Source organism: Parasteatoda tepidariorum, chromosome 7, assembly GCF_043381705.1.
Source record: "Parasteatoda tepidariorum isolate YZ-2023 chromosome 7, CAS_Ptep_4.0, whole genome shotgun sequence".
NCBI classification, from domain to species: Eukaryota; Metazoa; Arthropoda; class Arachnida; order Araneae; family Theridiidae; genus Parasteatoda; species Parasteatoda tepidariorum.
The window spans coordinates 29,928,416-29,939,818 of record NC_092210.1 but is presented as its reverse complement, the minus strand read 5'-3'; positions in this window follow the sequence as shown (position 1 = coordinate 29,939,818).

The following is an 11,403-nucleotide window of genomic DNA, read 5'->3' as shown; positions in this document are numbered from 1 at the left end:
GTAACACTTATTTTTAGCGTAATAAATTATCGTTAAAACACAAATTTTCACATTACGTTGATTTGATAAGATGCGATTATTAAATGATAATACATTAATGGATATATTAAGTAAACTTTTTAAAAGTGATTTCGAAGTATGAGCATTTGTGACCACAAATTAACATTTAAGAGAGAACAAAACAATAACGGTATCGAAATCTGCTGAATTACAAGTAAGAAAGGTGGTGAAAAAGTAAGAGAACCAATTTGATTACCTGTTGAAACATGAAAGTGTTCTTAACAGTTACCCTTCAACTGCTTTTTATTTTCTTCAGTAATCAAACAGGGTTTGAAACATGCCTTCTTCAGTTGTTTTAAATATATCTTTTTTCCCTTTTTAAATATTAATTTGACTGTAAATGTTTCACATATACTTAAAAAGGATTCTAAAAATATATGTTAAGAACGATCATTGAGGAATATCTTGTAAGTAAGTTTTCAAATTATTAAATTTTGTGACACTAAACAGTTTACACTTTGTAATGAGTAGAAATATACCGTAACAGAATGATTGTGATGACAGACACGTTTACTTTACCTTTAGGACTTATTAAAACCAAGAAAAGGACTTGACTGTCTTTTCTTCGCTGAAATCTTCAATGGAAGTTTATTGAGCTGTAAAAGTTTAGAAAACTAATAAAGTCCAAGTTGTATTTTTTCCTACCTTCAGACTTTTCATAGTTTCTTCAAAACAGTTTTTTCTGTTTTGAAGTTCTTTTGTTGGATGGAAAAAATGTTAAATAAAAGGAAGCAAAAGAAGTGGTCGAAATAGAATCAGAGAAGTTTTCACTCAATTTACCCACAGTATAAAGTTATACTTTATTTTGTTGCTATTTTTCTCACACAAATATATCTTTTCAATCGCACAATGCGGGAGTTGCAGTAACATTTTTCAATTTCTTATCTTGAAATATTATTAAAAAAAATCGTTTAAGGATACTTGTTTTTCTAACTGAGTTATTTCTGGATTCTAGATTTCATGAGCCAATAATGGTCAGCTAATTTCAGAAAATCATTTATAGCTTATAGTTTATTTAAAGTTTTATCAATCTAAATGTTATTTACGGTTTATGAACAGCATTGTGATATAATTTGCAGTATAAAAGATATCCGCGAATTAAATTAAACTAAAATATAAATGAAAACTTATGTAAATCAGGAAGTTTACGCTTCAAATAAAGAATATATGAAACTTATTTTCAAATTTTAGATCATTAAAGAAAATATATTATCAATAGATGCTTTAGAAACTGAAAGTGTTTGCGTATTTTTAAATGGGCTTATTTTACGGGTTCTTCAAGCTTTAAAAAAATTATTTGTCTAAAAAGATGCACAGTAAATAATTCCGGATCAAATTAGGGTAAAAAGTACCATCACCCACGGTATCGGTACTTTTTACCGTAAAATTTATTTTCGCTAGAACATGCTATAGAACAAATAATCTGATATACTGTAATTTTCACAGTAATAATTGATGAAAAATCATTAAATCACATTAATGATATAAATATTTCTGTAAAAATACAGGTATAATATTTAAGGTAAAAATGGATCTTATGATAAAATGGATTTTATGGATGATGCATTCAAAGTGCCGGTAATTTATGCCGTAATTAGATGTGGCATCTTTTATAGCGTACGAGACAAATTCTGTAATTCATTATAAAATCATATTTCCATATATAAGGTGCAACAAATTTCTAAGATTTGCAAATTACAACTGTACAACACCTACACGAAAGATGTCACAACTAGCAATTTAATATTTCTCAGCATTTATGTTCCTCAAGCAAATGCTATATTTTATAGAATTAAAGTTGCACATTAATATTTATTACTATTAGATAAATTGGATTAATTATTCAAAATTTTATTCTCTCTTTTTGATTTGAAGTGTGGAGAGTTTTAGGAAATACAAACGTATTAATCTTCTATTTCAAAAATTCTATTTCATTATTAATTAAGTTTGACATTTACTTTTAAAGAATGTAGTTTAATATTAAAATATTTTAAATATTTATAAAAATATATTCTCATGAATTTATGTTTTAAACCTAAAATTATTTAAGATTCTAATATCTCAGCAACCACAGCAATATTTATTTATTTTCACTGCAGCTATTTGCGAAGTTTCATTAATTAAGCGAGTCAAGCAGATCTTTTATATTTGAACAATTTTCTTACTTCGCAAAGAACAATTTTCTTACTTCGCAAAGTCTATTTGGGAGCTTATATTTAACGTAAGTTTAAAAATAAATGTTTCTTATATTTTCAAATTAATTTCATACCACTAAGATAGTATCATTACCTGCGGAAGAACTATTCAACTTCTGTATTTTAACGTTATTTAAGTTTGAAATTCTTCTAAAGTTAAGGATTTTTGAACTTAACTATGACACTTTTAATAAAATAGGAAACTTACGTATTGTCTTCAATTATTAATTACGGCATGAGTAAAAATTTGTCAATTTCAAAAGCTCCATAAGCTTTAGCTCAGTAATTATTTGCAGCTATCTTTAAAAGTTTTATGTCGGTAATAATGTTTTCCCAAAATAATATATATCTATATTACACAGAATGGAAAATAGTAATGGTTGAAAAAAAATGAACCCTTGAGGTTCATAAATTGTTCTTGACATCATTGTAGCCTTTTCCGTGTATTTTTTTAAAGCTTCATTGCATTTTAATCAGCTGTATCCATATATTAATATGTATTTTGTATTTGTTAGAAATCTTTAAATCGAAATGTTTATGCAAATTAATTATACAATAATAAATAAAGTGACTATAAAATGTTATTAATAATTCAAAATTCTATTTACTACTTAAATAAATACACACTCCAGTTAGAATATTGTGAACAACGATAAGGTGAAACGATAAAGGTATATTCACGATAAGGTGAAATAACTAATAAAGGAGTTGTTTAATTACAGCAGACGAGGAAGTAATATGACGAATATAGGTGGGAATTAATAAAGTAGTAATTTCCGGGATAATGCAGAAACGAGATATTTATACAACATTCATAACAGTATGTTTATTGGCTGTATTTTCGCATTTATTATCGTATCTCCTATTATAGGTATTTTTAACTCGGCTGAATTTGTATACAGTTTTTGTATCACCGTAATATTTAAATTCTGCATCATTTTAAATATGATATATTATGACTCGTATGTGCTTTATGCTTGGCGATAGAAATATGTCTATATGAATGTAGTGCAACCAGTAACCATCTGACTGATTAAAATATCTAAGGGGTTACTTCATTCTTCAACGGTTGCTCAGTGAAGATTGATGCTTATGGACTACAACAGCAAGATAAAAAATAAATTCTGGAGATATCACAGATCTAGTATTTTATGACAGCGAGGTCAATTAGTCATAAGGTAACCCCATTTTGAATTCGACTCCCGGCTTGCAACGGTCATAGTGCTCACGTAAAACATCCTGAGTGGTAGACTGATCTTGGGGAAAAATTCCCATGCCATCAGACTAACTGATAGTAATTTATGTAATTTTTCGTGCCACGTAGCGCAAACGTGAAATAATTCCATCAAAAAGTCCTAAACTTTTTGATCTAATTTGATAATGGTCTAATTTGCACCAATGCTTGGTTCAAGTGATTCCTTGTCTTCTGTGTTTGGTTTAAAATTACAAGGCAACAAGGATGAACAATGATAGTCGTAAACTCAGATTTAGGTCAAATGTTTAACGACGGTAATAAGAATATATATATATATATATATGTCTCAAGCAAATGCTATATTTTATAGAATTAAAGTTGCAAATTAATATTTATTACTATTAGATAAAAAGGATTAATTATTCAAAATTTTATTCTCTCTTTTTGATTTGAAGTGTGGAGAGTTTTAGGAAATACAAACGTATTAATCTTCTATTTCAAAAATTCTATTTCATTATTAATTAAGTTTGACATTTACTTTTAAAGAATGTAGTTTAATATTAAAATATTTTAAATATTTATAAAAATATATTCTCATGAATTTATGTTTTAAACCTAAAATTATTTAAGATTCTAATATCTCAGCAACCACAGCAATATTTATTTATTTTCACTGCAGCTATTTGCGAAGTTTCATTAATTAAGCGAGTCAAGCAGATCTTTTATATTTGAACAATTTTCTTACTTCGCAAAGAACAATTTTCTTACTTCGCAAAGTCTATTTGGGAGCTTATATTTAACGTAAGTTTAAAAATAAATGTTTCTTATATTTTCAAATTAATTTCATACCACTAAGATAGTATCATTACCTGCGGAAGAACTATTCAACTTCTGTATTTTAACGTTATTTAAGTTTGAAATTCTTCTAAAGTTAAGGATTTTTGAACTTAACTATGACACTTTTAATAAAATAGGAAACTTACGTATTGTCTTCAATTATTAATTACGGCATGAGTAAAAATTTGTCAATTTCAAAAGCTCCATAAGCTTTAGCTCAGTAATTATTTGCAGCTATCTTTAAAAGTTTTATGTCGGTAATAATGTTTTCCCAAAATAATATATATCTATATTACACAGAATGGAAAATAGTAATGGTTGAAAAAAAATGAACCCTTGAGGTTCATAAATTGTTCTTGACATCATTGTAGCCTTTTCCGTGTATTTTTTTAAAGCTTCATTGCATTTTAATCAGCTGTATCCATATATTAATATGTATTTTGTATTTGTTAGAAATCTTTAAATCGAAATGTTTATGCAAATTAATTATACAATAATAAATAAAGTGACTATAAAATGTTATTAATAATTCAAAATTCTATTTACTACTTAAATAAATACACACTCCAGTTAGAATATTGTGAACAACGATAAGGTGAAACGATGAAGGTATATTCACGATAAGGTGAAATAACTAATAAAGGAGTTGTTTAATTACAGCAGACGAGGAAGTAATATGACGAANTGTATGTACAATGACTTAAACAACTAGTTTTATTTTAACTGACAAATACTATATTATAATTTTAACTTTTTCTATGACTACACTCATTTTCTTACTTTCTTCTTTGTTTTTCATAAATTTTATTTTTTTGTGATAAAATAAAAACCTATAGTTGTTCTGCTTCTGAACACTGATGAAAACACAAAATGATGGGCTTCATCAACAATCAAAAATATATACATTTATTTTACAAATGCCATATTATTAAGGTGGCACCCTTCAGAGAATTAAAAATACAAAATTATCATCATCAAAGCCGAAGCTTTACATCCGGCGTTCAGTGGCTGACTACGATTTCATATTCCTCTGGTGGGAAAGACTTTAAAACAAAACTTACAACAGTTACTTTTCTCAGCAATTGAAATATAGAATAGTGTGATTAAGAAAAATATGTGAACTGTTTGCAATTTCAAATTACTATTAAAATGTACAGGTTTAAAATTTTCCACAGTGAAAAGTTTTCGGAACTTCAGTATTCAAAAAAGTATACAAAAACTAGACGTTAAGAACGTATCCAATGAGCGAGCAAAGCGAGCATTGGATTGCGAAGCAATCCGAAATGAACTGTGAAAGCAGTTCCGGGGGTTGGTGAGCGCCAGCGAGCAGGGGGCGAAGCCTCCTAGTAATAGCATATTTATATATTTTATATTTTCCTACGTCTATGCAAAAACTGTATTTTAAAATGCAAATTGCGTAAAAAGATTGAAAACAATGGTGATTATGAAAATTGATAATAATATTTCGTTTTGTTTAATTCTCAAAATTTCTGTTTTTAATTCAAATTTCTAAATTCAACAGTAAATTAACTGATACGATGTCAACTAACATGATGTAAAAACTTCCCAAAGTAAAAAGTTTACGTAAAAGTATTGACGTTAAAAGTTCCCTATTCCTTCAGAGTAGTATTGTATTTTTTAAAAATTTGTGCTCCTTTAATCAAGCTCATCGATGTTTGTGCATTAAATTTATTTCTTTTATATGCCTAATCCTCCACTTAAGTTTGCCTGAGTAACTTCAAACCTTCTCATTTATAGTAAACATTTTTGTCTCTGATTAATGGAAAGAAGACAAAGAAATTGCCTTAAACAACTTGTTATTCGATATAGATTAATCTCTTCAGTTTCAGATTCACCTTTCTTATCGCTTTTCTCATTGATTCAGTAATTACAGAACAGATAGATACATACGTATCTTGTTAGTAACTAGATCCCCTCAAGGAAAAATTTGTCCAAGAAATAGATATAACGATTCTATGAATAGTGAGTTCTTTTTTTCTCTGTCCATAGGCAAAAATCTATAAATGGAAATATGGAATAGGAGATTGGTAGCTTACCTAAAGGACTATAGATGATACTTGTGATTGTTCTTCCCTTCCGTATTTTCGATGGATGAAGAAAGTAAATTCAATATTACCTTTAAAAAAATTCTGATTCATTACTGGAAAGTGGATGAATTAGGTTAGACGAACTCATCAAAAATAAAAGCAATTAACTAAATTACTTTAAATATCTCCATTTTTGTTACTAACTGAGAATAATTCGAATAACTATAGAATAACTTGCAAAAGTATATTTATTTGTTACCTTGTGACCTTAATGCTTTCTTGAATGAAAAACCCGTGTAGAATGTTTTCAAAAGTTTGCAACATTTCTTAATTTTAATATTTCTACTAATCTCTTAGAATAAACAATCAGTTTTGGTAAGTCAGGCTTTATTTATTTCTTGATGAAGTAACAATAATAGATCTCTTCTAGACTGTTATCTTTTAGACTAGAATAGATTCACGGTGACTGTTTTTTAAAGACTTTCTGCAGTTGAGACGTTAGGAATTTAATTTGGTTCTTTTCACTGGATAATCCATTTCTGAATTTAAAAATAATATAATTGAATGCGGATTTCTCGTCACGTCATTTAATGAATATCATGGCAATATCGTGGCTAAACAGGCAAGAAAATTCCATTCTTCAATTTTTTATTTTGAGAAAACACTATTTCTCTTTTTTAATTGAAAAAAAGACGTTAATCGATAACTTTGAAAACATAATCTTCACAATAAAAACAGTGGTTAAGGCACAAACTAAAATGTATCGTAAACGACTTCATATAAATTAAACAAACTCAATGTTTAGTTTTGCCTTTCTTATTTTTCGATTATTCTAATTATATTTATAAGAACATTTGCCGATTTCCTTTCATACTTTTTGATTGTTTTTATTAGATCTTCAAAAATCAAGAAATTTTTTTCCCTTTAGAATTAAGTAAATTAAATTTTCTGTTTTCAATCATTCAAATTAAATTCAATCATTCAAAAATTTCCTAATTTTGAAGAATTTATAAATGTAAAAAAAAATTCTATGATTTACAGAATGAGATAATTGCAGATATATCTTTAATATCTTTATAGGAATTTAACTTGTTCGTCCTGCTGTCGTTTAGGCCTATTGTATCTAGATAAATTTATTAAAATACGCTTACCTCAGAAAATGTATTTGTTCCACATCTAAGTTGGGGAGTTTTTATCATCTTTGTGTGTCTTCTTACAATATTTTGAAAAGCAAGCAAATTTCGATATACCTGACTTCGCAAAAAGTTCCTTTAGAAATAAAGTAGGAAAAAAAGGAGTCATATTCTTCTATTTTTAACAAGCTTTTTTCTTCTTTTTTTTGAGGCATTGATTTCAACCATTCATAAATCACCGTTTCTAAGAAGCATGGGAGAAAGAATTTTCATCTTGTGTGAAGTTTCTCTTTTGTACTGAAAATAAAAATATCGGGGAAGGTGACAAGTCGTTTTTCCAGGTGATGCAATGACATAGATCAATGCATCTTTCCATCTACCTGTTCTATAACACGCTGAAGCGATGCAGAATATGTCGAACAGCACAAATATAATACAAAATATGAAAAGTAATGCAGAAGCTCTTCTGCGCAACTTAAACTTGGCAGAAAAATTCCATTTTTTAATTATTTTGTTTGAGCAAAAAAACTAGTTCTTTTTTTCAACTTAAAAAAAAAGTAGTTAATTGATAGATAATAACAAACAAATATTATCCACTGAAAACAGTGGTTAAGAGCAAACTCGAATGCACCCTAAGTAACCTCATACAAACTCAATGTTTAGTTTTGCATTTTTTTTGATTTTTCAATTATTCTGAATGCATTTATAAGAACATTTATCGATTTTTTTGCATAACCTTTTATTTGCCTTAATTAGATCTAAAAAAATGAAGATTTTTTTTAAATATATTTTTTTTAAGAATTAAGTAAACTAAATTTTCTGTTTGTAATGTTTTATTCAATCATTCTAAAATTTCATGGTTTTGAAGAATTTATAAATATAAAAAAAACCTGTGATTTCTAGTATGAGATAATGAGAAAAATATCTTTATAAAAATTTGACTTATTTGTCTTGCTTTTGCTTAGGCCTATTGTTGATTTAAGATAAATTTATCAAAATACGCTAACCTCAGAAATTTTGTTTGCTCCTCACCTAAGTTTTGGAGTTCTTATTTACTATATGTGTGTGTCTTCTAACAATATTTCGAAAGGAAAGCAAATTTCTATTTTCCTGACTTTGCAAAAAGTTCCTTTATAAATAAAGAGAAAATTGAGTCATATTTTCCATTTTTAACGAGCGTTTTCCTAAGGCATTGACTTCCACCAATCCTAAGTTTCTGGAGCTAAAAAAACCTGCTAGAAAGAGTTTTTCTGTTGTATGAGGTTTCTCCATTGTACTGGAAAGAGAAATATATGAGAAAGGGGCAGGACGTTTTTCCACGCGATGCCATAACATAGATCAATGTATCTTTCCATCTACCAATTAACACTCTGTAGGGAAATTATATCAGTAATCTATATTTCAATCACACTTTTCTTCGCACTTTATATATTTCGCACTTTAAAATATTCGCACTTGATTACTCGGTACTTATTTTGTTTATCTATCATTTTGTCATTTACCCATGACTTTACCATGATTTTCTTTGTTTAACAGATTAAAGTGTGAACTAAGTTTTAATCATAAGTACATTAAATTTCAATGAAAAAATTGAAGATAATTTAAACATGAGACAAAAATTGTACTAGGGATATGAGATAAAAACTGCACTAAAAAAGAAATTAAAGTAGTGGAACTGATATACATGTCTGCTTCATCAGGGAGGCATTAAAATGCAATCAGTGCGGAAGCAGTTTCTGCGGTTTTAGGTAAATTTCTGCAAACAACCAACAGCAAAACCTATCTACAGCAATTTGGATGAAATTGAAAAGTTGCAGGTTCGAGTACCAAATTAGTATTTGTACAAAGTTGTAGAAATTTTTTTTATCCATGAATGAAAAAAAAAATAACGATAAAGATGATACGATAAAGTTTCCTGTTGTGGTATTCCCTACGTGATATTATGCTATTTCCTGTTACTGCTTCTCGGTTTTCTCCTTTATTTACATACATATCGTATTTTCAATAAATTCAACATATTTTAAAATAATATACTATTAATATAATTTTATTAGATTAAAAAAATCTTTTCTTGAAAACGAAAATCTTTTAAAACAAAAAAAGCTATAAGCTATTAGTTTACTGCTACCAAAGTTATAGAATGTAAATGAAAATAAAAATATTGCAATTATACATTAAAATAAAATAAGCTTATAAAACAAAACAACTCCTTCTGAAAAAGAATACACATCAATATGTATAAAACTCGAAAAATTTTAAATACGTTGTAACTTAGTATATAACTCAAAATAATAATAATCGCATTGTTTATATAAAATGGAAGTTTTAATTAATCTAATTCGATCAATATTTTCTTCTCATAAACAAAACATTTAAAAATTGTCACTTCGAGAATCAAATGAAATTCAGATTGATAGTTTCAGAGATCACATATAACAAAAGCTAATGAAGAGTAGCTAATATCTTTATTAGATTCTTAGAGAAGTATTAATGCCGCAACCGTTAACTTTTTCTTATTTTGTATATTTCTTATATAGAAAAAAATCTAAGTAATAATCTATGCGAAATATTCATATTTTCAAATATAAAACAACTAATTTTTGTGACGAGATATGAAATATTTCGCACAAAATACAAATCTTACAAAAGTTTTGAAAAAATTATAATATTAAAGTTTTCTTCTTCTTTACTTACTGTTTGTCCCAATCTACATACTATAGCAGTTATTCTATCATAGTTGTTATTATTATACCAACTTTTATACTTAAAACTTATATGTAATTCTCTTTTACCCCTAGTGAAATATTAATTCATTTTAAGTAAGAATTGAAGTGCATACTTCAGTTGCTAATAACAAATATTATTAAGGCATGTTATCTTCAGTTTTCAGGATGCTTCTCTCTTTAAAGATTCAAATATAAAATCCTTATCTGAATACTTTGTTTAATCAATATGCTCTAAGACTCTGCATTTGACTCACCTGCTATAGATTTCTGATTTTTGCATTCCTCTCGGTATGGCATGAAAGAAATATTACAAAATTTAACGAAGTTTAAACACTTTGAAACTTCGGGAGCGAAATTTTCGGAGAGGATATATGGAAACCTGAGTGATTTCTCGAAATTTTGGAAGAAAACATTATTTTAAAATTCTGTCTTTCTGATTTACTGAAAATTTAAATCTACTGTAAATGCATTTTAAATAATCTTCACAGCTAAGTTGTCTTTTACCGCAAATAATCTCGAAAGTTACATAATTTTAAAACAACTAAAACGGAGCAAATGATTATTGAATGTTGATTTATTTCACAAAATTGCGTTTCCAAACTATTTCGTATGTATTACCAAGCATAACCTTATGTCATTCAAACTGACTGAAAATTGAATTTGCCTGTCAAACTGAATAAAAGTGAAAAATATCCCTCCATAAATTTAGTAAATGAGCTCAAACCATTCGGGAATCACCTCCTGTCAAAGGCCAACAACATAACTGAGAGATAATAAAGTGTCTGCCATTGTTACTGTTCTTTTTTACGCCCACCTGCCATGGTGGTAAAAAAAAACCTAATAGAAATGAAAGGGACAAGAATAACGCAGGTGCAATAAGTTTAGCCTCAGAATCAGGATATAGTGCTCACTAATTTTGCCACATACTGATTAAATGGTTTCCGCAAGAGTTTCTTTTATCTGGTTGTTCCGGAATGAAGCTAAGGCAAAGGAAGTTGCCTAACATTTCCTTGTATCTAGTTAACGATTCTTCCAGGAGAAAGTTCTTGTAATTGGCGAGAAACTGATTTGTTGAAAATGTTTTCGAGGTGTTAGCATTTTTTTTTCTAGGGAAATATGGACGGTAAAATGAAGAGAAGTTAAACATAGTGCTAGTTTGAAGAAAGCACACACACATAATATATCAATCTATATATGTATATATATATA